Source organism: Triturus cristatus, chromosome 4_1 (genome assembly GCF_964204655.1).
Source record: "Triturus cristatus chromosome 4_1, aTriCri1.1, whole genome shotgun sequence".
Classification (NCBI taxonomy): domain Eukaryota; kingdom Metazoa; phylum Chordata; class Amphibia; order Caudata; family Salamandridae; genus Triturus; species Triturus cristatus.
In genome coordinates this window covers 1,029,474,153-1,029,501,826 of record NC_140585.1, presented here as the reverse complement: position 1 = coordinate 1,029,501,826, position 27,674 = coordinate 1,029,474,153, and positions in this window count along the sequence as shown.

The window sequence follows — 27,674 nt, the reverse complement described above, 5'->3', positions numbered from 1 at the left end:
CACACCCAGTTAGAGGCACCCCAGCCCCTCCTGCCACCCATCGGAGCATGCCCGCCCATGCACACACAGGCAGAGGCACCCCAGCCCCTCCCGCCACCCATCAGAGCATGCCCGCCCATGCACACCCAGACCCTCACTGCTCACCTTCCACCACCGGCGTGTAGACAGGAGGTCCCACCACATGCCGCTGGAAGCCACAAGCCCGGGCCCACGACATGGCACCCTCCACGCAACATGCAGCCCCGCTCCGCAGGCCACCAGGTCTCACGTTTGGTGCTGGGTCTTGATTACTCCATGGCATAGGACATACCAGTGCACACGGCATCATCGCAGGCTGCACACCCGCTCAGCCCAATGGGTGTCACTAACTCTGGGATCCCGGAAGCGATGCCACGTGGCGGTAGGCCCATGCTGCCCGCTGGCTCTGGCCTACACTGCGGTCCAGCAGGGCACACAAAACATGAGCTGTCCGGACCGCCGGGATGGGACATCATCACAGGCTGCACACTCACTCGGCAGCTTAAGGTGCCACTAACTCAGTGCAACCCCAGTCAGCGTCATGTGGTGGTAGGCCCGTGACAGCCACAAGGCCTCGGGTGCCACTAACCCTGTGCACAACAACTCATGGGCCCTTTATGTGTGTGCAAACCTGCCCCAGGGAGTGGCTGTGACATGCTGACAACTAGACCAGTGACCTGCACACCACCAGCGAGTACGCCTGCGTCGGGCAGCAATGAGGGCCCCCCTCGAAACGTAAGCGGATTGGTCTGGCCTGAGGTACGCCGAACCAGCAGGGTTTGCAACAATGACTCGTGGGCTCTGAGCGTGGTTCAGTCCATCTCCGGACATGGAAGTGACTGATGTGTGTGTCCCTGTTGTAGTGTTCACGGGACCCGGTATACACTATGCAATGTAGCACCCTCTGACTGGCATCCCACAGGATGAGCATCATTGATGCAAGGGAAATCACTGTCCCTACATTCATCCACACATTCATACATGAATGATGAAAGACATGACACAGCAGTGCGTCACTGGATGTTTATTGCACATCCAGTGCAGTTCTGCAGCTGGAGCGGTACAGGGCAATGCCAAGCACACTACACAATATGGGCCCGTGGAGGGCCAGCCAGAGTCCATCCGGGGATAACAAGTACTGCAGAAGAGGAAGGGTACAGTCCACAGTCTGGTCGCTGTGTCATTGGTCATCAAACAGGATATTGCAGTCCATGTCACTGTCACAGGTGAGTGTATCGGAGTGTATCGGGGGTCAGTGGAAGGTCATGAGGCCATGTGCGGCACCAAGCAGAAACAGGCCAGGTGGCGGAAATGAATGCTATTGCCTCCTGATCACAAACCCATCCACGTCCTCGTCCCTGAATGTGTGCTCTGCCCCACCTGTGGGTATTGCAGTACCGGCTGAGGCACTGTGTACCACTGACACATCAGGTGCCGGAGTGGATGCGTCTGCCGCACTGTGAGGCAATGGAACACCAGGGGGCAGAGATGTGGATGGTGTAGGGGCAGCAGCATTCATCTGTGCCACGCCTTGTGGCAGCAATGCCATGATGATGATCTGCATGGCATGGTAGATCCCAGCTACATTTCGCTGATGTGCAGCAGTGGCTGCCATCCTTTCTGCCTCCATCCGCATCATGTCCTCCATGAGTCTCCACACGTGTGCCAGCTCACGGCTGGTATCGCTGGTGCCCCTATGAGCGGACAAGTGTTCTTATCTCCACCCCAGGACTCCAGTGATGTTAGTCAGGGCTAGTTGGAGACCATGGAGCGGGCCTAGACAGCTATGGATGGCATCCAGTTTGGTGGCCATGAGGTCAAACCCCACCCGCACCTGCTCAGCCGTCTTCCTCTGGCCTCCAGCACACGGCATTGGAAGACCGTGTGTTGTTCCTGGGGGTCTTGGGAGACTGCCGGGGCCATGGGTGACTCCTACTGGGTGGTTTGGGTGGTGGGTGGGGTTTCCTCGATGCAGCTGGTCAGCCCTGATCCTAGAGGTGAGTCACGTATGATGTCATTGATGTCTAGGAGGGCTTGGGTGTCGATGCTGGGGTTGTCCTCCTCGTCATCAGTGAAGAGTGGCTGGGACTGCTCTGCAGGAGGCCCTGCAATGTGAAGGGGAGATGGTGTTTTGCAATGTGTCCACATGTATGTAGCCGCATGGTACATGTTGACATTCAGACAGCATGGCATTGTACATTGTGACAGTCTATAGTTCTGGGCGATGACCCAGAGTCATTGAGGGTGTGCACTGTGCTCTGCTTGATTGTGCATGTGTAACATCGTGGCCAACTCCACCCGTCCCCCCAGTACCTGGTGGTCACTCACCCTGTTGTGATGGGTGTTGTGTCCTGTCGAGCAGTGTGGTCCCCCGACTCCGGCCACAGTATCCAGACTGATGACTGTCGACACCAGCTCCTCCATATCATCCAGCACGAGCTGTGGCGCAGGGCCCCACCTCCAGTCTGCATTGCTGCCTTCTGGTTGGCTGTGAGTTTCTCCTTGGTCTTCCGCTTGATGTCATTCCATCGACTCTTAACCTCGTTCATTGTCCTCTTGTGCTCTCCGATGGCATTCACCTTGTCCACGATGTCCCGCCATATTCCAGTTTTGGTGCCCAATGACACTTTGGAGTTGACGAACAGTTGTTGATGGGGTTCCATCACCTCCGTGACTATGATCCTGTTCACTTGCGGACTGAACTTTGTCTTTCTCTTCTTGTCCTTGCCCTTCCCTGTCCCGTGAGGTTCCGGGCTGGTCGTCTGGGGTGTTTGTGGGGTTGCGCTCGTCCTCTGCGCCTGCTCCGGCTGGTTCCATGGTACTTGGGTGTTGGTCAGTTTGTGTTTGGGTGTTTTTTCTACTTTATGGTGATTTTTCCCACCTGCCAGGTGTGTTGCAGGCCTGGCGCTGCTTATCTCTGATTTCCTCATCGCTCTTTGGCTCATCGCAAGCTTTTTTGTGTTGTGGTTTGTTTTTTATCTCCATTGAGGAGGTTGTATCACGGACATTGTCCGTGGTTTAGGCCGACTATCGCATGCTCCCACCTTAGTTGTGAATTCCACGTTGTTATTTTCCCGCGATGGGCTGCAATGTTGAGAGTTGCGTTCAGCTACTCTTGCAGTAGTTATCACACGTTCTTGTGAATATACCCCTTAGCATCTAATCCACAGGGCTGTATTGTGTAGTCTGGGTGGGGAACATACACAGGCTCCCACTCACTGTCTGTGCAGTGAACCAGGCAACTCAGACCAATCACAATGCTGCTGTCATACTGATGACAGCAGCATTGTTATTGGGTTAGGGGAACCTGTATACTTCTGGGAGGAGAGACGACGGAGTAGAGATGGCGACTGAGGAGAGGTAATTATTATATATTTTTTTCACATCCCCGCCTCGCCACCCCTGTTCCATTCCAGCCACCACTGGGACATAACATTTGAGGCAACTTTTCAAAAATTGGTTGTCACTCAATATTCTGTAGAATATTGTTATACTTTTAAAGAGAATAATATAGAACACAATATCACTTGTTGGACAGTCTGAAGAATCCCAAATCATTGGACAACCAGGCGCTGAAACCATCAATTCATGAGTGCCATAACCAGCATCAATTACTCCGGGATGAGGTATTTTCTAGGTGTGGTATATGCCTCATATTCTGAGATTTCAACTTTAAAATGAGATATATAACGTGTAGAATGCATGAAATCTAAAAGTTCTGCCTTTTTTTCAGGGATTTTCACTCTGTTAAATTTCAACAGGTTTGCCCTTCCTTAAATCAATCAGGCAAAAACACCTCTAAGCTTGTTGTAAGAAAGAGTATTATTATTTAGGGTAGTCAACTTCCCACCACAATGAATAATAACACACCTTGTCAGGGTGAACCCTCAAAGTCACTAAATTAACCAGAGCTCACACCCTGGTAGCAATGGCACAGAGTAAATGCGCTTAATTTAAGGCAAAGTGTAAAGTATATATGCAGTACCAAAACAGTAACAAAGTGAAAACACCAACCACTAAAAATCCCAAACCAAATTAGAGTGAATTGTAATAAACAAAATGACATCCGAATGACCAAATTCCAGCAAGGGGAACGGGAGATCTGCATTTTCAAAGTTTTAAGTGGAAGGAGTGGGGAAAAAAAGCACAAACTACCAATGATAGTCTATGGGAGCAGTAGAGCAGGATTTAGGCATGATATGATGACGACCATGATGGAGCCCTGGTCGATAAACCAAGTTGATTGGTCACGGGAGAAAGTCTGGAAGTCAAAATATTCAAAAAATTGGAAGTCCCAATTCAAAACGGGAGTTTGTCACTTTCTTGAATAAAAGTGTTGACATTTCTTGTAACTCCTAGTACAGAAATGAACTTTGTCACTTTTTGAGAAGAAAAGTTCTCCCCAAGTGGGCTACCGCTGGTATTGTAACTGGTGCTGTTAAACCGAAGGCTGGATACCTAAACCAGGTTGTCCTGCAGGAGCTCTGGAGCTTTGATGATTGCTCAATCAAACATTTTTAAGTGTAATTGCAAAATGAAACTTCGTAGTTTTTCCAGAGGTGCTAGGAGTCTTGAGCAGCATGAAGCTGAAGTTCATTCTGATGCTATAGAACTGGATACTTTTTCCCATGGGCCCTGCTGGTGCTCTGGAGGAAAAGTTTTGAAGTCTCCAAACTTTATTCTAGTGCCAAACAACCACATGGGTGCACTAATAAGGCTCCCATGACCTCAGGAGAAGCCACTTAGAAACTCTTGGGGGCACGGTCCACCTGTAAAGTCCAGTTCAGGTCCAGTTGCTACTGGTCAGCTGGTCACTTCAGGGAAAAGATATCTTGCAGTTTGCTGTGGTCCTGTAGCCACTCAGGTGGTCACCTTGGAGTCCAAGTCTTTCTGCTGGGTACAAGTGGGGGCAGGTTCAGTCCTTTATGTCTCCTCTCAGTTATGGAAGGCAGTTCCAGTCCTCTTCTGATTTTCTGCAGGTCCAGAAAGGAACCCAAGGATGGTGCTTGGGGATGCCATATTTATGACTGCTACTAGCCAGTGGGTATAGGTGACTCCTGGGTACTGTCTAACTAATGGGATAAAAGTTCCTGTGCAACCCGACCCACTTTTACAACAGCTCATGTTTGCCCTATTACAAACATTCACATGGTACCCCTCACTCTCAAAATTCAGGATGGTGAAACCCCTTCTGCCTTCCTCAGACCTTGTGTTCTCTGCCAGATGTGTGGCCAGGGAAATGAGTAGTCCATGCCACTTTGATCATTGAAAACCACTTCCATGGTTAGCTTTCTTCCAATAGATTTCGGGCCAAGGCTGACAATGGGGAAAAAAGCTAGGCTTTATCCAGGTGTCACCTAACATTTGATTGTGCGAGGATGGGCTTATTTTAAGTAAATGATGTTCCTTGGTCCACTCTAACAGGTCTTCCTGCAAAGAAAAAACATGTGCTCATACACAGGTCTTTGTCTCTTCTCTGGAAACTATTTTCACACCTCTCTCACAGCTCAATCAGGCCACGTACAGACTGGGCTGTGGATGGGGAAGTAATGCAAATTAGCCACCAACAGCTTCAATTAGTTTAAAGGTACATATCCAAAAGTTACATTTACAATAAATTTAATAGAAATTCAACTTAATTAGATAATGTTGTTTTGTGTTTAGTTATTGGGGTAACTTGTCATTTCGATTGTCACACATTTTCCTCTCTTAAATATTATTCACCCTTCCTTATGACAGCAAGGTGTGCATTGTGGAGATGTATTTAAAATCAGGTGTTCCTTCCCACCAAAGAGTGATTTGTACATGTCTGTGTGGCAGGGTTCAAGCCTCAGACTGCAGAGGGTACATCAGAAACCATGTTTTCACTGCCTCTGTAGCGGATTCCCAATATGTGCTGCAGTTCAGAGGTGGGGTTAAACTTTTTATGCCAGGAATGTATTTCTTCACCATATATTATGGCTTTATGGAATCTTATTTGCACCAATCATGTTCAAGCCAATTCCAGCCTGTGTAAAGGGGACATCAAGGAATTTACTCCTCTTTTCCATGGGTAAAGTGCACAGAGTTGTAATATCAGCAAAAGAGAAAGGCAATAATTGGGGAGGTTAATTATTTTGTAGTAAAATAATAAACATATTCTATTCTATATATTTTTTGACCATCACTTTATTTGTATTTATATTTTTAAATATTAATTTCTTTTAATTTAACATTATTTCCAATTGGGTATTATTTGTAGGCCCTAACTCCGCTATGTTATATGGTAGGTGTTGCAGTACCACTGGGTGGCCACGTGTAGTGCTGGACTAACAACAAAAGTGTAAGTTACTACAAAAGTGTAAGTTACTACGAAAGTGCAGTTTGTGAATACTTAAAGGTTGTAAACTTACCCAAAAATGTAAACTTACTCAAAAGTGCAGTTTGTGAATCAGACCCAATGGTTTTTTTTGTATTGTGTTGTTTAGGAACTTTAACCACATGGATGGTAACAGGAGGGAAAATAGCATCAATCCCTCAATGGGGTTATTTTCTTTATAAAGAAATAGTAGTAGCCCTCACAACTGCTTCATTTATGACATTTAAAAATGCATGTGCTTGTATCATTTTATGACTAGAAAGGATGACACCAGTCAAATTATAATACATTTGGTTATAGACATATGAGTCTGGGCAACATTTAAACCTTTTTGGAGAATTAAAATATAAGTTAGCAATAAAGTCAGATAAGCTCTGTGTGGTATTGTGTTGGAATCCTCTAGATGGATGCTTGTGTGGAATGTGTGGATGTAAGAAAGGTATGTGAGGTATGAGGATTCCAACAGGGGCGGTGGCAGGTGGATGAAGGAGGCATCGCTGATGGCTGGCACTTGTGCTTACACTTGATCATTAAAATTAAAGACAGTGTAATCTACTTACCAGCGTGGAGTTCTTCTTTCTGACAATGGCAACGAGGATGGAATGAAGCAGCACCAGAGGTTGCAGGAAGGCTGTACCGAAGGTGGATGTTGAGATGCCTTGCTGGGCTATGGTCTCCTTTGTAGTGTAGTGCGCTGCTTTTGGCCCAGTGTTGAGGTTGGTGACGTCAGCGGTTCTTCACCTTGCCAGCCATATTGGAGGTGCTTCTAGTTCCAGTCCAGTCCTCGGGTGATGTCAAGATGTTCCGTGGATGTTACGTGGTACCCATATTGGATGTGTTTTCCTACGAGAGATGAAGTTAGTCTGAGCAGGTCAACGGTTGCTGAACTCATTCTTCGTGCTTGTCGTCTTCGGTGATGGGCACACCAGATGAGCTCAAAATTGCGCTTGGTGATTTCCAGCCCTTCAGCGGTACTGTGTGGTGATTTTCGACGGTGTTGTCTTTAACACTGATGGGCACACCTAATGTTTTTTTTCTCCATGTTATGCATTTTTGGGTGATTTGGGCCATATTCACATTCTATGTGTGTCATTCCACGGTGATGGGCACACCTTAGTACAGGCCCAGGCACTGTAATTGTTGGTACTTTGACTGTGCCTTACTGCGAATCTGAAATTGCCTGTCTTATTCTGTTATTAGTAATCATCATACAACCACAAGATTTTTCCAGGATGGCTCCAGGTTCTGGGTTATTTCGGCACATTAACTTGAATTTGTCTAAGGCAACAGGTAGTGGTGATTAGATTGGCGCTATGGCAACCATCTAACCACTGACGTTTTTTAGCAGACGTGGGTGAACCTCCCATTTCTTGGGATTTATGGATTGATTTTTTTTAAGCTTATGTAGAAGTACTAAAAGGGGGTGAGTGTTCAGAAGAATGGAAATTGTTTACTCAAGCATAGGTTGGATGCAATTGGACTAAGAGACTTTAAAAACCTGCCGGTAATTGAGAATGTTGAGGAGATAGGAGTCTGCTATTTTTTTATATCCTGCCTATGTACTACTGTTTTTCCTATGTTACCTAACTCCTTGTTGATCAGCCAATGTGAGTGAAATGTTGGTGTGATGGAGATGCATGGAATGTTTGGGTGCCTGTGTGGTAAGATGTGACAGTTGAAGTTGGGCTGAGCATCAGGCAGGCTACACCTGGTGGCTATGCTTTACATGGACACCAAGCTGTAACATATCTAATTAGGAAACTATAAAGATACTCCTCTGTTACATCTGGTACATCACAACATCATTTTGGCGACGATTTGGAGACAGGCCCATGCTTGACAACTGGTCTTACTGAAGATGAGGATGACATGGTAAAGAACATTTTAATGCTGAAGGATCCTACTGAAACTTCAGATGCTGAGAGCATAATGTACATTTCTGGGAGGAAGTCTTCACAGAAAAGCACAAGTGTCCACAAGAAAACAAGAAGCTGTTCACAGAAAAGTACAAGTATCCACAAGAAAGCAGAGAAACGTGAGCACCATGCCTTGCAGCCCCAACAGTGTCCTCAAAAGCCGACAGCCCCAGATTAGGCATGATGCACTTATTTACATCATCTTGATAATATACTTTCAAAGCAAGCTACACCATGCTGGTGTACAATTACTACAAAAAGATTTATAGCTACTTAAGCTCTACAAGATACAGGTTGCCACTGTCAAAATGCTTTTCATAGTACCTTGTGAAAGAGTCTGCCACTACGGTTCACTACGGAGTGTTAAAGAAATGAGTGGCTACACAGAAGCGGCATACAATTGCATAATTCTTTCCTTTCAGGCAAGCGGTCAACTGCTGAGTCTCTGTTGCAGCTAGAGTCCGTCTCAGCGTGAGGACATGTGAGGGGTCATTTGTGAGTAGATTTTTTTTATAGACAATTCAGCAAATTTCTTTTGGTTCAATTTATTCTTGAAGCACCATTAGTACTATGAACGTTTGCCACGACTGTTATTGACATTTGAAATACCACGTGTTTCCTGCCTACACCTTACCTTATGCATGGAGATGCATGGAGCAGCTGAGAGATCTTCTGTGACGTCGTCCTTTCTATATGGCTTCCGAGCTGCTGTGGGACGCTTTGCAGCACGCTCAAAACTTGAGCCATCTGGCGCTTGTAACGTATGTGTGCTGCCATCTTTGTTTGTAAGATGCACATAAGTCCTAAAATGCATTATGCCCGCAATTCTCAGCCGAAGCAGCCCGGAGATCATCGCTTCTAACAACTGGTGGAACTAGCCAAAGATCTTGATTAGAGATGGTGGTGGTCCATATCATCCTTTTAGGTCTGTTTCACGAGTACCCACTGTAGCGGTATTTTTGGTTTGCACTCTTTATTCTAGCAGAGACTTCACAACACAGGTTGGTGTGTCAATTTCAATTTATGCTACTTGATCATGCCTACACACTGACTCAATACTACTCACTTGGTTACAGAGTGCGATTCCTGAGGCTCACGGAAATGTACAAATTTCAATGGTGTTTGTTTCAGCCTGCCACAGAACATGTTATCAAGCCGCTGCTTAAATTTCACAATGCTTTTGACATGCTGTGGTAGTTGTGTAAATGGACGAAAGCACTTAGCTTGCCCTTGAGTGGTTGTGCAATTTGGTGATGTCTTCTGTCAGCAAATCCAGTGTGACTTTTTAAATGGCCTCTTTAGTAACATTCAAGTTTGCAGCACTCAAAGTTTTAAGTCATGCCATGTAATGAGGGTTTTAGTACAGTCCTTTTGGGGTCACTACACTTGGGAGTATCACTCTACTTCTGGGGTGCACCAGACTTGATTGTGCCCAGACTGGTATTACTCGGGTGAGAGGTCGCTCACCGGTGAAGTGTTTTCTTGCCATTAAGTCATCGTTTAAAGTCATTGTTCCTTATCTTTGCCTGTTCTTTGTTGATTTTGGAGCAATGTTTATTACTGGCATATTTCTTTTCTGTGCAAGGTCATGTTACCACATTTGTTTTAAGTCAAACCATTTGGAGGTACAGCAAGCAGAGAACTCCATATTCTACAGACGGTGATACGTGAGGCGATGTATTTGTGTGATTTTACTAGTCGTGCATTACTATGGCGTATTTGACATTCTTGCCGTGCTTATTGTGCGTTTCAGTTCACTTTACACCTTACACTACATTTTCCAGCTGGAATGTTACATTTCTCTTACTTGTGGTTGTGCTATGGGTGTGTAATGCCCATTTCTGTGATTAGTCTAAATAATCTTACATTAGGGTTGTCCTATGGTCTGAGTGGGTGGTTTTTACCCATTATAACAGGATAAAACACTAGGTAACATAAAGGTCAAACACCTATGATAACAGACCTTCAAAAAAGTTTTTTAATAAAAGAGAACAACTCAATGTACCAACAAGTTGGGAAAGTATATTATTTTATTTTAATTACAAAATCATTAAAAAAGGGGCTAAAAACTACAACAGACCGTACAATTAATAAATAGCAAGTCAGTGTATTAATTCCTCTATACTGAGATTACATTCCTAATGATAATCATTTCACTCTCTGTCTTATTTGATGACTAATAACACTACACACTGTATATGTAAATACTCATGTTAATACAGGACATATCAGAACAACAATGAACTAATACATACACCTGAACGAAATGCAAGCCACTCTACAAGAAATAAACAAACGTAACATTGAACGAATACATAAATGTGGTGCCGGTTCTTCAAAATATCTCACCCATTCCCAGTTTCTAGGTTACACACCCTTACACGAGGGTGGTCTTAATGTTTTTGTGGGTGCTGGTCGCCCATTTTTAGGTATTAGTTACACACCTTTCCTGAAGGGATTGTCATATAAGTGGATTTGGCTTGCATATGCATTCCACGTTTCACTACCTCACATGAGGGACGGAAATGGGTCATAGTCCCATTTCTAGGCAGTACATCACATGAACATTACATGAGGGGTGGCTCAATGGATGCCAGTTCCATTTACATAGTTTACTCTAAAAAGCCTTGCACAGGTTATGTCTTTATGGGCTACAATCCCATTCCTGCTAGTTTTGACCCTCACAAGGGGTGGGTCAATGGGCGTCAGTCCCATTTACATGGTTTACATTAATAAACCTTACACAAGGTATATCTTTATGGGTTGCAGTCCCGTTTCTGCTAGTTTGACCCTTATTTTAGGGGTGTCAAGATGGGTTTTAGTGCCATTCTTTTTTTCAGCTTAGATTTCAATTTCTTACATGAGGAATCCCTGGGCGGGGTACAGTTTTACAGTGTCTATTTCTTTCAGTCTGCTGTCTAGTGTCTTGTGACGTTTTTGCAGACATTGTTACTACATTTTAATGTGATTTTAATGGGGGAGAATGGGTGATATTTCTTGTGAATCTATGTATTCATCCTCTTTGTTTTCTTGGTTGTTCAGTCCCTCTCGAGATGTATTTTAACTTGTGAGGGAGCACGATTTTTGAAAATAAAATCTGCTCAATGAAATCCACTCTAATGCTTGTATTTTAATAACAATACGTAAAACTACTAATATAATATGAGAGTGTATAACATGAGAAATGTGCAAAAGGCACCATAGTTGATTTTTTTGTAGCAAACATAATGTGAATAATGTTAACTGAATGTTATGCTGTCTTCCTAACTGCAGGAAAATAAACGACAAAAGAAACAGCTTTACTCTTCGTGAAAGTAGTATAGGTTTTAGAATGTATTCTCTGTTTGCTATATTCCGTGCTCCTGTCCTTTAAATGTTACAAATGCTTCCTTAGAGTGTAGATATTTAGCCTGTTTCTAAAGGTCTTCTAGGTTTCTTCCCTGTCTAGGCGAGGGATGTAGATGGTGAATGCAACTGTTATAATATTCTAGATACATTAGTAACCAGGTTCTTTTCCTCTTCCTCTCTTGGAAAATATACAATATTTAGACAAAGAGTCTACAGAAAATAGTGGTAAAGTCCTTGTCAAGAGATTGTAATACCACTATGAATAACCAATAGAGAGGCTTGCTGAAGGAAGAGAATGCAACATAGTGTATTATAAAGATTCCTGTGGGAAAGAGTTCTTCGGCTCATTCACATGAATTGTGGCATGTCGTGCGTTCGTGTTGCTGCTTGTCGTACTGGTTCCTGATTCTCTGGCTGGCAATATCTGCTGATCCCAACAGACTTTCTAGAGAATTTGCGCATCGTCGACTGATAGTGCTGCTCTAACTATTCCCTAACAGCCGTGAGGTTAGCTTTTCAGACTAATTGCACGCTGTGCAGTAGTATTTCCTATTTTGTAAGTGAACAATTGTTTTGCTGATGTTTATCTTTCTCACTCCTCTTTACCAAATGTTCTGATGTTTCATGAATGAATGTTTTGATTATTGTGGAACTATTTTGTACTTCTTAAACTGAACTATGACATTCTAATTTCAATTTGTATATTGTACTTAACCATTCATTTGATGAAATCAAAAGAAAAATAATAGAAAAGAATAGTGTTTGTCTTTATCATTCAGTTACTGAGTTATTGTAATAACCGATGTTTAGCTTCTTTCTTCATTATAGTTCCTTGTGGAGAAATATCATTTTGCATTTCATTATTTAGTTCCTTTTATCTCTACCAAAGATTTATTGGAAGACCTTTGATATTGCTAACTGTGTAATAATGACTCATGGTCCCGTCATTAGAGTTATGTTTCAGATTATTATATAATGGTTGGTGTGGATAAGTGAGCAGACAAAAATCCCACAATGTTTCCGCTGCATCAGTTTTTGGTAGTTGCATCGGATGGTTAGTTTAGACTAAAATACTAGGTAGTGAAGAGACGGAGTTTAAAAGACAGGACAGACTTATACAGTTTATGATAAATGTGAGTTTGCACCTTTTTTGTCATGTTGAGGTTTGTTGAATCTCAATGGAATTAGCGGGTCCGTCGTAGCCCTGAGATCCCGGTTTAAGACTAAGGACTGTCTTAGTGTGTCATACACTAAGCTTTATGTGCGTTGTCTGCTGTTGATGCGATACTAGGCAGTCGTCAAACTGAAAGTTACTGCACAGGGAACTTTGTTGAATGAGGTAGTAGAGGTTTACTTAGGTCACTTCAGACGTGCAACTGGGGAAGTCCTGAGAATTTACCACTTGTAAGAGAGCATAATCGCTCTGGTCGAGTTTTTGCTGGAGTGTAGATATTCTTAAAGTACATGAAAATACTTTCGTATTTCTTCTAGCGGAGCAGACTAGCTGTTTTCATGTAGTTTGTTATTGTTTGTCAAAGACTTAGAAGACATTGACGCTGATTTTCTAAGGAATGATACTGATGTAACAAAGAGCCACGCTGGTATTGGTCAGTGGTGAGTATATGTCACCACAAGTGCCGCACTGCTATAGGCTAGTTGGTGTGAGTTGTGCTGAGATAGGACAGCGTAAAATAACTTTGATTGGAAGCAGTGAAACATAACACGGAAGGGAGTTTGTAGACTTTACTAATACGAACTTTATAGAACTAAAAAGAGAACTTGAAGATAATTAAATTGTTGAAAACGTTGTTTAGCAAAGATCAGCCAACAGTGATTAGAGAAGGAGTTTCTGTAGCTCCTGAAGGTACACCTGCATCATTTTGGCGATAGAAAGGGGATACCATATTTGTACTTGTATCAAAAAATTGATAAATATACAGAACAAGATGGTAATTTGGCATTTCCAGTGAATCGTACTTTTAATACTAAGATTTTAGAAAATGTGAGGAGATGAATGGATAATTTGAGTCTAAATCCAAGACCAATTCAGTATGAAGCTCTTGAAGGGAGGTATTACGAAGCATATAAAAGAGAAAGAGACAGACAACAGAATAGATACAAAAATACAGTGAGTAGATATTCTGAGGACAAGAGACAGTGTTGAAGGGACAAGGATGTTTCCAGTTAGGGAGGTTGACTCAACTGAAGGGGGACAAAATAAAGAGAAAAAGAAAAATATTGAATCACAAGAGAAGGCTATTAATATAAATAATAGTACAGATGATTTTGATGAAGATTTCCTGATTTAATTATTGATGAATAGACCTCCGCCATTTTAAGAAGAACAGATTGATACAGACATGAGTAAAACTGTTTCAAATGCTTTACCAAGCTCTCCTTTAACCCCTTCGATGCTCATGACGGAACGGTTCCGTCATGAGCATCGGTTGGGCTGTGCTCATGACGGAACCGTTCCGTCATAAGGACAGCCCCCGGGGGAAGCGCTGGCGCTCCCCCCCTTGTGCAGCGATCTTGCCCCCCTTTACGGGGGTGGCAGCGGAAGAGCTTCCGCTGCCACCCCCGACCCCCCCCGAGCCCCCCCACGCTTTCTGATGACGTCAGCGCGCACAGCGCGCGCCGGCGTCATCAGGAAGCGTTTGGACGCGCTGGAATCCATTTCTTCCAGCGCGTCCAAGGGGGAAGAGGTAGGTTTTCTTGTCCGGTGGGGGCCGCGGCGGTGAAATTTGTAGTATTGAGGCATCGGGGGAGAGGAAAGAGTATTTCCTCTCCCCCGATGTCTCAATACAGGGCATTCCTGCTCCACGATTGCGCACAGCGTCGCGATCGTGGAGTAGGGATGCCCCACTAGACACCAGGGATTTGTTTTTTCAAATTTGGGAAGCGACCCCTTAGGCAAGGGTCGCTTCCTTGGGGGAAAAATTTGTCGAAGTCTTTTCTGCCCCCCCTGGGGGCAGATCGGTCCGCTTTCTGCGCGTTTCTGCCCCCAGGGGGGGCAGAAAAGCCCACTAGACACCAGGGATGTTGTTTATGCTATGTAGGAAGCGACCCCTTAGGCAAGGGTCGCTTCCTTGGGGGCAAAATTTTTGGAAGTCTTTTCTGCCCCCCCTGGGGGCAGATCGGTCCGCTTTCTGCGCGTTTCTGCCCCCAGGGGGGGGGGGGCAGAAAAGCCCACTAGACACCAGGGATGTCGTTTATGCTATGTAGGAAGCGACCCCTTAGGCAAGGGTCGCTTCCTTGGGGGGCCCAATAATTTGAAGACTTTTCCGCCCCCCCTGGGGGCAGATCGGTCTTCTTTCTGCCCGTTTCTGCCCCCAGGGGGGGCAGAAAAGCCCACTAGACACCAGGGATGTCTTTTATGTTATGTAGGAAGTGACCCCTTGGGCAAGGGTCACTTCCTAGGGTGGTAAAATATTTAGAAGACTTTTCTGCCCCCCCCTGGGGGCAGATCGGTCGTCTTTCTGCCCGTTTCTGCCCCCAGGGGGGGCAGAAAAGCCCACTAGACACCAGGGATGTCTTTTTCTTTATGTAGGAAGCGACCCCTTGGGCAAGGGTCGCTTCCTTTGCGGCCTAATTATTTGGAATACTTTTCTGCCCCCCCTGGGGGCAGATTGGTCGTCTTTCTGTCCGTTTCTGCTCCTAGGGGGGGGGGCAGAAAAGCCCACTAGACACCAGGGATATAAATATTATTGTAGGAAGCGACCCCTTGGGCAAGGGTCGCTTCCTTGGGCCCCTAAATTTTTTGAAGACTTTTCTGCCCCCTCTGGGGGCAGATCGGTTTTATTTTTTTGCCGTTTCTGCTCCCATTGGGGGCAGAAAAGCCCACTAGACACCAGGGAATTAGTTCAATTAGAAATAGAAGTGACCCCTCGCTTCCAGGGTGCAATTTGTTATATGTATTTGGCTCACCCACCCCGGGACTGAGTAGCCTTTTTTTTCCTGCTGTTTTCTGCCCCACCTGGCACACAAACCGATTGACCATTTGGGTAGTGACATGGCATGTTATAATGTTTATTGTTATATTTTTTGTGATTTCCAATTGTAATGTTTTTTTTGTTTACTTTTTTGTTCTAGGTGAAGGCTTTTCTTCTGTTCACGTTGACGTTGTGGTACTGGTGGTTCTGCTGTTTGTGTAGTTTGGTAAGAGACTGTTTTTTTGTACAATGCAAATGTGTTTGATTTCTCTGCCTGTTTTTTTTTGCAAATGGTGTAATAATAGCAGTATGTTTGGTTTTTGAGTGTCAAAAACTTTTTGCATTGGTTCTCGATGTGTATTTTGTTGTCTTGTGAGTAATTTGTTTTTTTTTCTTCTTTCTAGTTTGATATCGTTGGTCTTTGCTGTGTCACTGCAGAGTTTGTTTCTGGTGAGTGCAGCTGTCTCTTGTAATTGGATTGTATAGTTTTTGAGTACATTGATCTTTGTGATAAAAGGTACACATTTTTTTACTTACTTGGTTTGCACATTGTTGGTTGTTGTTGACTTGTTTGTGCAGTCTTCTATCTTAGTAAGTATAATGGCTAGCCGCAGGATGACTGCTCAGCAGGTTGTTGGTTTGCTGTTTGAGTCTTCCTCTGATATTGGGTCAGAGACTGACTCTGCTTCTGAGGGAGAGGAGGCAGGGGACGATTCTGGCAGTGAGTTTTCTCTCCGTATGGGGTCATCGGATGATGAAGATACTCTTAGTGCGGATGAAGTGCCTGTGTTAGAGGAGGAGACTGATGTGCCGATAGTGCGGCAAGAGGCATCTGGGCTGCAGGCTGGGACTGCAAGGCTTCCCGTTGGTGTAGTGCGGCAAGAGGCATCTGGGCTGCAGGCTGGGGCTGCAAGCCTTTCCGTTGGTGTAGTGCGGCAAGAGACATCTGGGCTGCAGGCTGGGGCTGCAAGGCTTCCCGTTGGTGTAGTGCGGCAAGAGGCATCTGGGCTGCAGGCTGGGGCTGCAAGCCTTTCCGTTGGTGTAGTGCGGCAAGAGACATCTGGGCTGCAGGCTGGGGCTGCAAGTCTTCCCGTTGAAAGTGATGACCTCTGGGTTGCCCCTGGCACGGTGCAGCCGGAATTTCCAGAGTTTACTGGTGTTCCAGGGTCTAGAGTGAATACTGAGAAGTTTTTGCCTGTAAATTTTTTTCAGTTGTTTATGGACGATGTGTTTTTGGCAGAGATTGTTGAGCAGACTAATTTGGATGCCGAACAGTTTTTGAGGGACAACAGTGCCAGTCTTAAGCCACACTCTAGAGCTACCCGGTGGACTCCCACAAATGTTGAAGAGATGAAGAAGTTCTTGGGTTTAACTTTTTTGATGGGCTTGCTAAGGAAGCCATCATTGGCTTCATATTGGTCTAGCAGTCCCTTGATGGCAACGTCTATTTTTCCGGCAGTCATGACTCGTGACAGGTATTTGCTTCTGCTTCGGATGATGCACTTTGTTGATAATGGTTTAGCGTTGCCACGAGATCACCCTGATTGTGACCGTCTTTTTAAGATTAGGCCTGTCCTTGATCACTTTGTTGATAGATTTTCTGAGATTTATGCCCCTGGTAGAGAAATTGCAGTGGATGAGTCTTTGGTGTTGTTCAAGGGCCGCTTGGTTTTTAGGCAATACATTCCTAGTAAGAGGGCACGCTATGGAATAAAGCTGTATATGCTGTGTGACAGTAGGACTGGATATGTCTCTAATTTCAGGGTGTACACCGGTAAGGAATCCAGGATTAACCCCCCTGGTTGTCCGTCCACGTTTGGAGTGACTGAGAAAATTGTTTGGGAACTTGGTAGAGGATTTTTTAACAAAGGCCACCATTTATATGTAGATAACTTCGACACTGGTGTGCGGTTGTTCAGGGAATTGGCCAAAGTGGACACTTTTGCTTGTGGCACAATCCGCTGTAACCGTAAAGGTTTTCCAAAAGAACTTGTTTGTCAAAAGCTTGTGCGGGGACAGTGCAGTGCGTTGCGTTGCCAGGAGCTTCTTGCTGTGAAGTTTACAGACAGGAGAGATGTCTACATGCTGACTTCCATCCATGATGAAAGCACTGCACATGTGACTGTTTGGGGTCAGGTCGCTGAAGTGCGCAAACCTGTGTGCGTTTTAGACTATAATAGGCACATGGGTGGTGTTGACAGAGTAGATCAGAGGTTGGAACCTTACGCTGCTCTTCGTAAGGCTTACATTTGGTACAAGAAGTTGGCTATCCATCTTTTCCACTTGGCAATGTTTAATGCTTTTGTTGTGTTCCAGGATTCTTGCCCTGAGTCAAAGATGACTTTTGCTAAGTTTCAGGAGTCTGTAATAGGCAGCCTTGTTGTAGTGGAACAGGCAAGTGTTCCTAGAGTTGGACTGGTGGAGGATGTTGCTAGATTGAAAGAACGCCACTTTCCAGATCACATTCCTCCCACACCCGCAAAAGATTTTCCCAGTAGGAGATGTAGAGTCTGTTGGCGAAGAGGTTTGCGGAAGGAGAGTCGTATGTACTGCCCCGATTGTCCCTCTCATCCTGCACTGTGTCTCCCTGCTTGTTTCAGAGCGTACCACACGCGAAAAAACTTTTGGGAACATTCATGAGTGGTAAAGTGAACTGGCTGGTCTGTATTCTTTGGAAAATATGATTCTGTTTCAAGGTTGGTGTTAGTGCAATGTATTTAGTTGCTGATTTTCTGTTAGAAGATTTGTATCTATTTGCAATTTGTTTGTGTTTTTATTTTTTTCTAAAAAAATCCAAAATGTGATGGCGGTGTGTGTAGGCTTGCGCTTGGCTGTTGGTGTGTGTGGACTGGCACTTGGTTGGTGGTGTGCGTGGAATGGTGCTTGGCTGACGGTGTGCGTGGACTGGCGGTGTGCATGGACTGGCGGTGTGCGTGGACTGGTGCGTGGCTGGTGGTGTGCGTGGAATGGTGCTTGGCTGGCGGTGTGCGTGGAATGGTGCTTGGCTGGCGGTGTGCGTGGACTGGTACTTGGCTGGCGGTGTGCGTGGACTGGTGGTGTGTGCGGAGTGGTGCTTGTATGGTGGTGTCCGTGGACTGGAGCTTGGCTGGCGGTGTAGGTGGATTGGCGATTGGCTGCCGGTGTGCCTGGACTGGCGATTGGATGGCGGTGTGCCTGGACTGGCGCTTGGCTAGCGGTGTGCGTGGACTGCCGTTTGGCTAGCGGTGTGTGTCGACTGGTGCTTGGCTGGCTGTGTGTGAGTAGTGACTTTCTGCTGGTCACTACACACACTGCTAGCTGAGTGCCACTCCACGCAATCCTTCAGCCTGTGTAGTTGCTGTGTCTGGATTGTGGGCGTGTGAAAGTGATGGGCCCTTGAATGGCGCTGTGTGCTGGTGTGAGTTTTGTTATGTGATGGGCCCGCGGCTGGCGGTGTGAATGGTTTTGTATGTCTCACACGTATGAAAGGTGTATGAATGGCCTGTAAAGAGGTTGGTGCCTTGTCGTGGCTTTACAGCTCACGAGCTGTGAGTCAATGGTTCAGTTTCTTGCCCTTTCAATTATTATCAGTGCATTTCATGTTTTGTGAAATCACTTGGTAATACAATTTTATCTACTGAACCATCACTCACCCTCGTGCCAAATCCAACCAGTATGTGTGTGTGCTTGCGGGTTAGATGGCTGTGCAGTAATATTTGTCTTTCTGAAGCAGGGTGTACCTTGTCCCTTTTTTGTGATTTTTGTACTGTGTTGCTTTTGTACCTGGTGGTGCGAATGGTCTTGTTTGTATCACGTATGAAAGGTGTGTGAATGGCCTGTAAAGTGGTTGGTGCCTTGACGTGGCTTTACAGCTCACGAGCTGCAAGTCATTGGTTTGGTTTTTTGTGAATTTAATTATTGACAGTGCATTTCATTTTTGTGAAATCTCTTGTTAATAAAATTTAATACACTGAACCATGACTCGCCCTCGTGCCAAATCCAACCAGTATGTGTGTGTGTTTGAGGAATAGATGGTTGTGCAGGAATCTTTGTCTTTAGTTTCTCTGCCAAGGTACACTTTCCATGTAAGAATAACCAACCAACTGTAGATATTGTCGAAAACCCTTGGGAGTTCATGGTATGTCTCTCTAGTGATTTGAGAAATATTTTTTATCCCCATTGTCCTGTAAACCTCAAACTGTCTGCCACATTTTCTTTGCAGTATTATTCCTAAATTCTCACGCTGTAGTAACAATAGTTAATCTGGTTTTGCAAGGGGGGTTACTTTGGTTTTTTGCCCAGGGCTCGGCGGCCATCTAGGGAAACCTTTCAAACCCACGCATTTCTGAAAACTAGAAACCCGGCGGCTTCCAGGGAGGTATGGCTTGCGTGGATCCCCCAACGTTTCCTTACCCAGAATCCCCTGCAAACCTAAATTTTTGCCCAAAAAATCACTTTTTTCACACATTTTGGGGTGGGAAAGTAGTGGCATCACCGGGCTCACACAAATTTACCACCACCCAGCGTTCCCCCAGGTCTCCCGGTAAAAATGGTGCCTCACTTGTGTGGGAGGCCCAAGTACCCGCGGCAGGCAAGGGCCTAAAACGCAGTGAGGCGACATCAAGATGGCCTATCGCAAAACCACCTGGTTTTTCAAGGGGGGTCTCTTTGGTTTTTGGCCTGGTGCGCGGCGGCCATCTAGGAAAACCTACCAAACCCAGGCATTTCTGAAAACTAGACACCCGGCGGCTTCCAGGGAGGTATGGCTTGCGTGGATCCCCCAACGTTTCCTTACCCAGAATCCCCTGCAAACCTCATTTTTTGCTCAAAAAATCACTTTTTTCACACATTTTGGGGTGGGAAAGTAGTGGCATCACCGGGCTCACACAAATTTGCCACCACCCAGCGTTCCCCCAGGTCTCCCGGTAAAAATGGTGCCTCACTTGTGTGGGAGGCCCAAGTACCCGCGGCAGGCAAGGGCCCCAAACGTAGTGAGGCGACATCAAAATGGCCTATCGCCAAACCACCTGGTTTTGCAAGGGGGGTCACTTTGGTTTTTGGCCCGGTGCGCGGCGGCCATCTAGGGAAACCTACCAAACCCAGGCATTTTTGAAAACTAGACACCCGGCGGCTTCCAGGGAGGTATGGCTTGCGTGGATCCCCCAACGTTTCCTTACCCAGAATCCCCTGCAAACCTCATTTTTTGCTCAAAAAATCACTTTTTTCACACATTTTGGGGTGGGAAAGTAGTGGCATCACCGGGCTCACACAAATTTACCACCACCCAGCGTTCCCCCAGGTCTCCCGGTAAAAATGGTGCCTCACTTGTGTGGGAGGCCCAAGTACCCGCGGCAGGCAAGGGCCCCAAACGTAGTGAGGCGACATCAAAATGGCCTATCGCCAAACCACCTGGTTTTGCAAGGGGGGTCACTTTGGTTTTTGGCCCGGTGCGCGGCGGCCATCTAGGGAAACCTACCAAACCCAGGCATTTTTGAAAACTAGACACCCGGCGGCTTCCAGGGAGGTATGGCTTGCGTGGATCCCCCAACGTTTCCTTACCCAGAATCCCCTGCAAACCTCATTTTTTGCTCAAAAAATCACTTTTTTCACACATTTTGGGGTGGGAAAGTAGTGGCATCACCGGGCTCACACAAATTTACCACCACCCAGCGTTCCCCCAGGTCTCCCGGTAAAAATGGTGCCTCACTTGTGTGGGAGGCCCAAGTACCCGCGGCAGGCAAGGGCCCCAAACGTAGTGAGGCAACATCAAAATGGCCTATCGCCAAACCACCTGGTTTTGCAAGGGGGATCACTTTGGTTTTTGGCCCGGTGCGCGGCGGCCATCTAGGGAAACCTACCAAACCCAGGCATTTCTGAAAACTAGACACCCGGCGGCTTCCAGGGAGGTATGGCTTGCGTGGATCCCCCAACGTTTCCTTACCCAGAATCCCCTGCAAACCTCATTTTTTGCTCAAAAAATCACTTTTTTCACACATTTTGGGGTGGGAAAGTAGTGGCATCACCGGGCTCACACAAATTTACCACCACCCAGCGTTCCCCCAGGTCTCCCGGTAAAAATGGTGCCTCACTTGTGTGGGAGGCCCAAGTACCCGCGGCAGGCAAGGGCCCCAAACGTAGTGAGGCGACATCAAAATGGCCTATCGCCAAACCACCTGGTTTTGCAAGGGGGGTCACTTTGGTTTTTGGCCCGGTGCGCGGCGGCCATCTAGGGAAACCTACCAAACCCAGGCATTTTTGAAAACTAGACACCCGGCGGCTTCCAGGGAGGTATGGCTTGCGTGGATCCCCCAACGTTTCCTTACCCAGAATCCCCTGCAAACCTCATTTTTTGCACAAAAAATCACTTTTTTCACACATTTTGGGGTGGGAAAGTAGTGGCATCACCGGGCTCACACAAATTTACCACCACCCAGCGTTCCCCCAGGTCTCCCGGTAAAAATGGTGCCTCACTTGTGTGGGAGGCCCAAGTACCGCGGGTACTTGGGCCTCCCACACAAGTGAGGCACCATTTTTACCGGGAGACCTGGGGGAACGCTGGGTGGTGGTAAATTTGTGTGAGCCCGGTGATGCCACTACTTTCCCACCCCAAAATGTGTGAAAAAAGTGATTTTTTGTGCAAAAAATGAGGTTTGCAGGGGATTCTGGGTAAGGAAACGTTGGGGGATCCACGCAAGCCATACCTCCCTGGAAGCCGCCGGGTGTCTAGTTTTCAAAAATGCCTGGGTTTGGTAGGTTTCCCTAGATGGCCGCCGCGCACCGGGCCAAAAACCAAAGTGACCCCCCTTGCAAAACCAGGTGGTTTGGCGATAGGCCATTTTGATGTCGCCTCACTACGTTTGGGGCCCTTGCCTGCCGCGGGTACTTGGGCCTCCCACACAAGTGAGGCACCATTTTTACCGGGAGACCTGGGGGAACGCTGGGTGGTGGTAAATTTGTGTGCGCCCGGTGATGCCACTACTTTCCCACCCCAAAATGTGTGAAAAAAGTGATTTTTTGAGCAAACAATGAGGTTTGCAGGGGATTCTGGGTAAGGAAACGTTGGGGGATCCACGCAAGCCATACCTCCCTGAAAGCCGCCGGGTGTCTAGTTTTCAAAAATGCCTGGGTTTGGTAGGTTTCCCTAGATGGCCGCCGCGCACCGGGCCAAAAACCAAAGTGACCCCCCTTGCAAAACCAGGTGGTTTGGCGATAGGCCATTTTGATGTCGCCTCACTACGTTTGGGGCCCTTGCCTGCCGCGGGTACTTGGGCCTCCCACACAAGTGAGGCACCATTTTTACCGGGAGACCTGGGGGAATGCTGGGTGGTGGTAAATTTGTGTGAGCCCGGTGATGCCACTACTTTCCCACCCCAAAATGTGTGAAAAAAGTGATTTTTTGAGCAAAAAATGAGGTTTGCAGGGGATTCTGGGTAAGGAAACGTTGGGGGATCCACGCAAGCCATACCTCCCTGGAAGCCGCCGGGTGTCTAGTTTTCAAAAATGCCTGGGTTTGGTAGGTTTCCCTAGATGGCCGCCGCGCACCGGGCCAAAAACCAAAGTGACCCCCCTTGCAAAACCAGGTGGTTTGGCGATAGGCCATTTTGATGTCGCCTCACTACGTTTGGGGCCCTTGCCTGCCGCGGGTACTTGGGCCTCCCACACAAGTGAGGCACCATTTTTACCGGGAGACCTGGGGGAACGCTGGGTGGTGGTAAATTTGTGTGAGCCCGGTGATGCCACTACTTTCCCACCCCAAAATGTGTGAAAAAAGTGATTTTTTGAGCAAAAAATGAGGTTTGCAGGGGATTCTGGGTAAGGAAACGTTGGGGGATCCACGCAAGCCATACCTCCCTGGAAGCCGCCGGGTGTCTAGTTTTCAGAAATGCCTGGGTTTGGTAGGTTTCCCTAGATGGCCGCCGCGCACCAGGCCAAAAACCAAAGAGACCCCCCTTGAAAAACCAGGTGGTTTGGCGATAGGCCATCTTGATGTCGCCTCACTGCGTTTTAGGCCCTTGCCTGCCGCGGGTACTTGGGCCTCCCACACAAGTGAGGCACCATTTTTACCGGGAGACCTGGGGGAACGCTGGGTGGTGGTAAATTTGTGTGAGCCCGGTGATGCCACTACTTTCCCACCCCAAAATGTGTGAAAAAAGTGATTTTTTGAGCAAAAAATGAGGTTTGCAGGGGATTCTGGGTACGGAAACGTTGGGGGATCCACGCAAGCCATACCTCCCTGGAAGCCGCCGGGTGTCTAGTTTTCAAAAATGCCTGGGTTTGGTAGGTTTCCCTAGATGGCCGCCGCGCACCGGGCCAAAAACCAAAGTGACCCCCCTTGCAAAACCAGGTGGTTTGGCGATAGGCCATTTTGATGTCGCCTCACTACGTTTGGGGCCCTTGCCTGCCACGGGTACTTGGGCCTCCCACACAAGTGAGGCACCATTTTTACCGGGAGACCTGGGGGAACGCTGGGTGGTGGTAAATTTGTGTGAGCCCGGTGATGCCACTACTTTCCCACCCCAAAATGTGTGAAAAAAGTGATTTTTTGAGCAAAAAATGAGGTTTGCAGGGGATTCTGGGTAAGGAAACGTTGGGGGATCCACGCAAGCCATACCTCCCTGGAAGCCGCCGGGTGTCTAGTTTTCAGAAATGCCTGGGTTTGGTAGGTTTCCCTAGATGGCCGCCGCGCACCAGGCCAAAAACCAAAGAGACCCCCCTTGAAAAACCAGGTGGTTTGGCGATAGGCCATCTTGATGTCGCCTCACTGCGTTTTAGGCCCTTGCCTGCCGCGGGTACTTGGGCCTCCCACACAAGTGAGGCACCATTTTTACCGGGAGACCTGGGGGAACGCTGGGTGGTGGTAAATTTGTGTGAGCCCGGTGATGCCACTACTTTCCCACCCCAAAATGTGTGAAAAAAGTGATTTTTTGAGCAAAAAATGAGGTTTGCAGGGGATTCTGGGTAAGGAAACGTTGGGGGATCCACGCAAGCCATACCTCCCTGGAAGCCGCCGGGTGTCTAGTTTTCAAAAATGCCTGGGTTTGGTAGGTTTCCCTAGATGGCCGCCGCGCACCGGGCCAAAAACCAAAGTGACCCCCCTTGCAAAACCAGGTGGTTTGGCGATAGGCCATTTTGATGTCGCCTCACTACGTTTGGGGCCCTTGCCTGCCGCGGGTACTTGGGCCTCCCACACAAGTGAGGCACCATTTTTACCGGGAGACCTGGGGGAACGCTGGGTGGTGGTAAATTTGTGTGAGCCCGGTGATGCCACTACTTTCCCACCCCAAAATGTGTGAAAAAAGTGATTTTTTGAGCAAACATTGAGGTTTGCAGGGGATTCTGGGTAAGGAAACGTTGGGGGATCCACGCAAGCCATACCTCCCTGGAAGCCGCCGGGTGTCTAGTTTACAAAAATGCCTGGGTTTGGTAGGTTTCCCTAGATGGCAGCCGCGCACCGGGCCAAAAACCAAAGTGACCCCCCTTGCAAAACCAGGTGGTTTGGCGATAGGCCATTTTGATGTCGCCTCACTACGTTTGGGGCCCTTGCCTGCCGCGGGTACTTGGGCCTCCCACACAAGTGAGGCACCATTTTTACCGGGAGACCTGGGGGAACGCTGGGTGGTGGTAAATTTGTGTGAGCCCGGTGATGCCACTACTTTCCCACCCCAAAATGTGTGAAAAAAGTGATTTTTTGAGCAAACATTGAGGTTTGCAGGGGATTCTGGGTAAGGAAACGTTGGGGGATCCATGCAAGCCATACCTCCCTGGAAGCCGCCGGGTGTCTAGTTTTCAAAAATGCCTGGGTTTGGTAGGTTTCCCTAGATGGCCGCCGCGCACCGGGCCAAAAACCAAAGTGACCCCCCTTGCAAAACCAGGTGGTTTGGCGATAGGCCATTTTGATGTCGCCTCACTACGTTTGGGGCCCTTGCCTGCCGCGGGTACTTGGGCCTCCCACACAAGTGAGGCACCATTTTTACCGGGAGACCTGGGGGAACGCTGGGTGGTGGTAAATTTGTGTGAGCCCGGTGATGCCACTACTTTCCCACCCCAAAATGTGTGAAAAAAGTGATTTTTTGAGCAAAAAATGAGGTTTGCAGGGGATTCTGGGTAAGGAAACGTTGGGGGATCCACGCAAGCCATACCTCCCTGGAAGCCGCCGGGTGTCTAGTTTTCAGAAATGCCTGGGTTTGGTAGGTTTCCCTAGGTGCCGGCAGGGCTAGGGTTCAAAATCTACAGCTAGTCACTTTGCCAAAAAAAGGGTCATTTTTCGCTACAAAACCACGTTGCGTTTTGCGCCGTTTCCTGTCGCGGGCACTAGGCCGACCCGCACAAGTGAGGTACCATTTTTCTCGTAGGACTTTGGGGAACGCGGGGTGGGTGGAAATTTGTGGATCCACGCAGATTCCAGAACTTTCCATCACAGAAATGTGGGGAAAATGTGTTTTTTTTGTCAATGTTTTACGTTTGCAAGGGATTCTGGGTAACAGACCATGGTGGGAGGCAGTCAAGTCACCCCATCCTGGATTCCCCTGGGTGTCTAGTTTTCAAAAATGTATAGGTTTGCTAGGTTTCCCTAGGTGCCGGCAGGGCTAGGGTACAAAATCTACAGCAAGTCACTTTGCCAAAAAAAGGGTCATTTTTCACTGCAAAACCACGTTGCGTTTTGCGCCGTTTCCTGTTGCGGGCACTAGGCCAACCCGCACAAGTGAGGTACTATTTTTCTCGTAGGACTTTGGGGAACGCGGGGTGGGTGGAAATTTGTGGATCCACGCAGATTCCAGAACTTTCCATCACAGAAATGTGGGGAAAATGTGTTTTTTTTGTCAATTTTTTACGTTTGCAAGGGATTCTGGGTAACAGACCATGGTGGGAGGCAGTCAAGCCACCCCATCCTGGTCTCCCCTGGGTGTCTAGTTTTGAAAAATGTATAGGTTTGCTAGGTTTCCCTAGGTGCCTGCAGGGCTAGGGTACAAAATCTACAGCTAGTCACTTTGCCAAAAAAAGGGTCAATTTTCACTGCAAAACCACGTTGCGTTTTGCGCCGTTTCCTGTCGCGGGCACTAGGCCGACCCGCACAAGTGAGGTACCATTTTTCTCGTAGGACTTTGGGGAACGCGGGGTGGGTGGAAATTTGTGGATCCACGCAGATTCCAGAACTTTCCATCACAGAAATGTGGGGAAAATGTGTTTTTTTTGTCAATTTTTTACGTTTGCAAGGGATTCTGGGTAACAGACCATGGTGGGAGGCAGTCAAGTCACCCCATCCTGGATTCCCCTGGGTGTCTAGTTTTCAAAAATGTATAGGTTTGCTAGGTTTCCCTAGGTGCCGGCAGGGCTAGGGTACAAAATCTACAGCTAGTCACTTTGCCAAAAAAAGGGTCATTTTTCACTGCAAAACCACGTTGCGTTTTGCGCCGTTTCCTGTCGCAGGCACTAGGCCGACCCGCACAAGTGAGGTACCATTTTTCTCGTAGGACTTTGGGGAACGCGGGGTGGGTGGAAATTTGTGGATCCACGCAGATTCCAGAACTTTCCATCACAGAAATGTGGGGAAAATGTGTTTTTTTTGTCAATTTTTTACGTTTGCAAGGGATTCTGGGTAACAGACCATGGTGGGAGGCAGTCAAGTCACCCCATCCTGGATTCCCCTGGGTGTCTAGTTTTCAAAAATGTATAGGTTTGCTAGGTTTCCCTAGGTGCCGGCAGGGCTAGGGTACAAAATCTACAGCTAGTCACTTTGCCAAAAAAAGGGTCATTTTTCACTGCAAAACCACGTTGCGTTTTGCGCCGTTTCCTGTCGCGGGCACTAGGCCGACCCGCACAAGTGAGGTCCATTTTTCTCGTAGGACTTTGGGGAACGCGGGGTGGGTGGAAATTTGTGGATCCACGCAGATTCCAGAACTTTCCATCACAGAAATGTGGGGAAAATGTGTTTTTTTTGTCAATTTTTTACGTTTGCAAGGGATTCTGGGTAACAGACCATGGTGGGAGGCAGTCAAGCCACCCCATCCTGGATTCCCCTGGGTGTCTAGTTTTCAAAAATGTATAGGTTTGCTAGGTTTCCCTAGGTGCCGGCAGGGCTAGGGTTCAAAATCTACAGCTAGTCACTTTGCCAAAAAAAGGGTC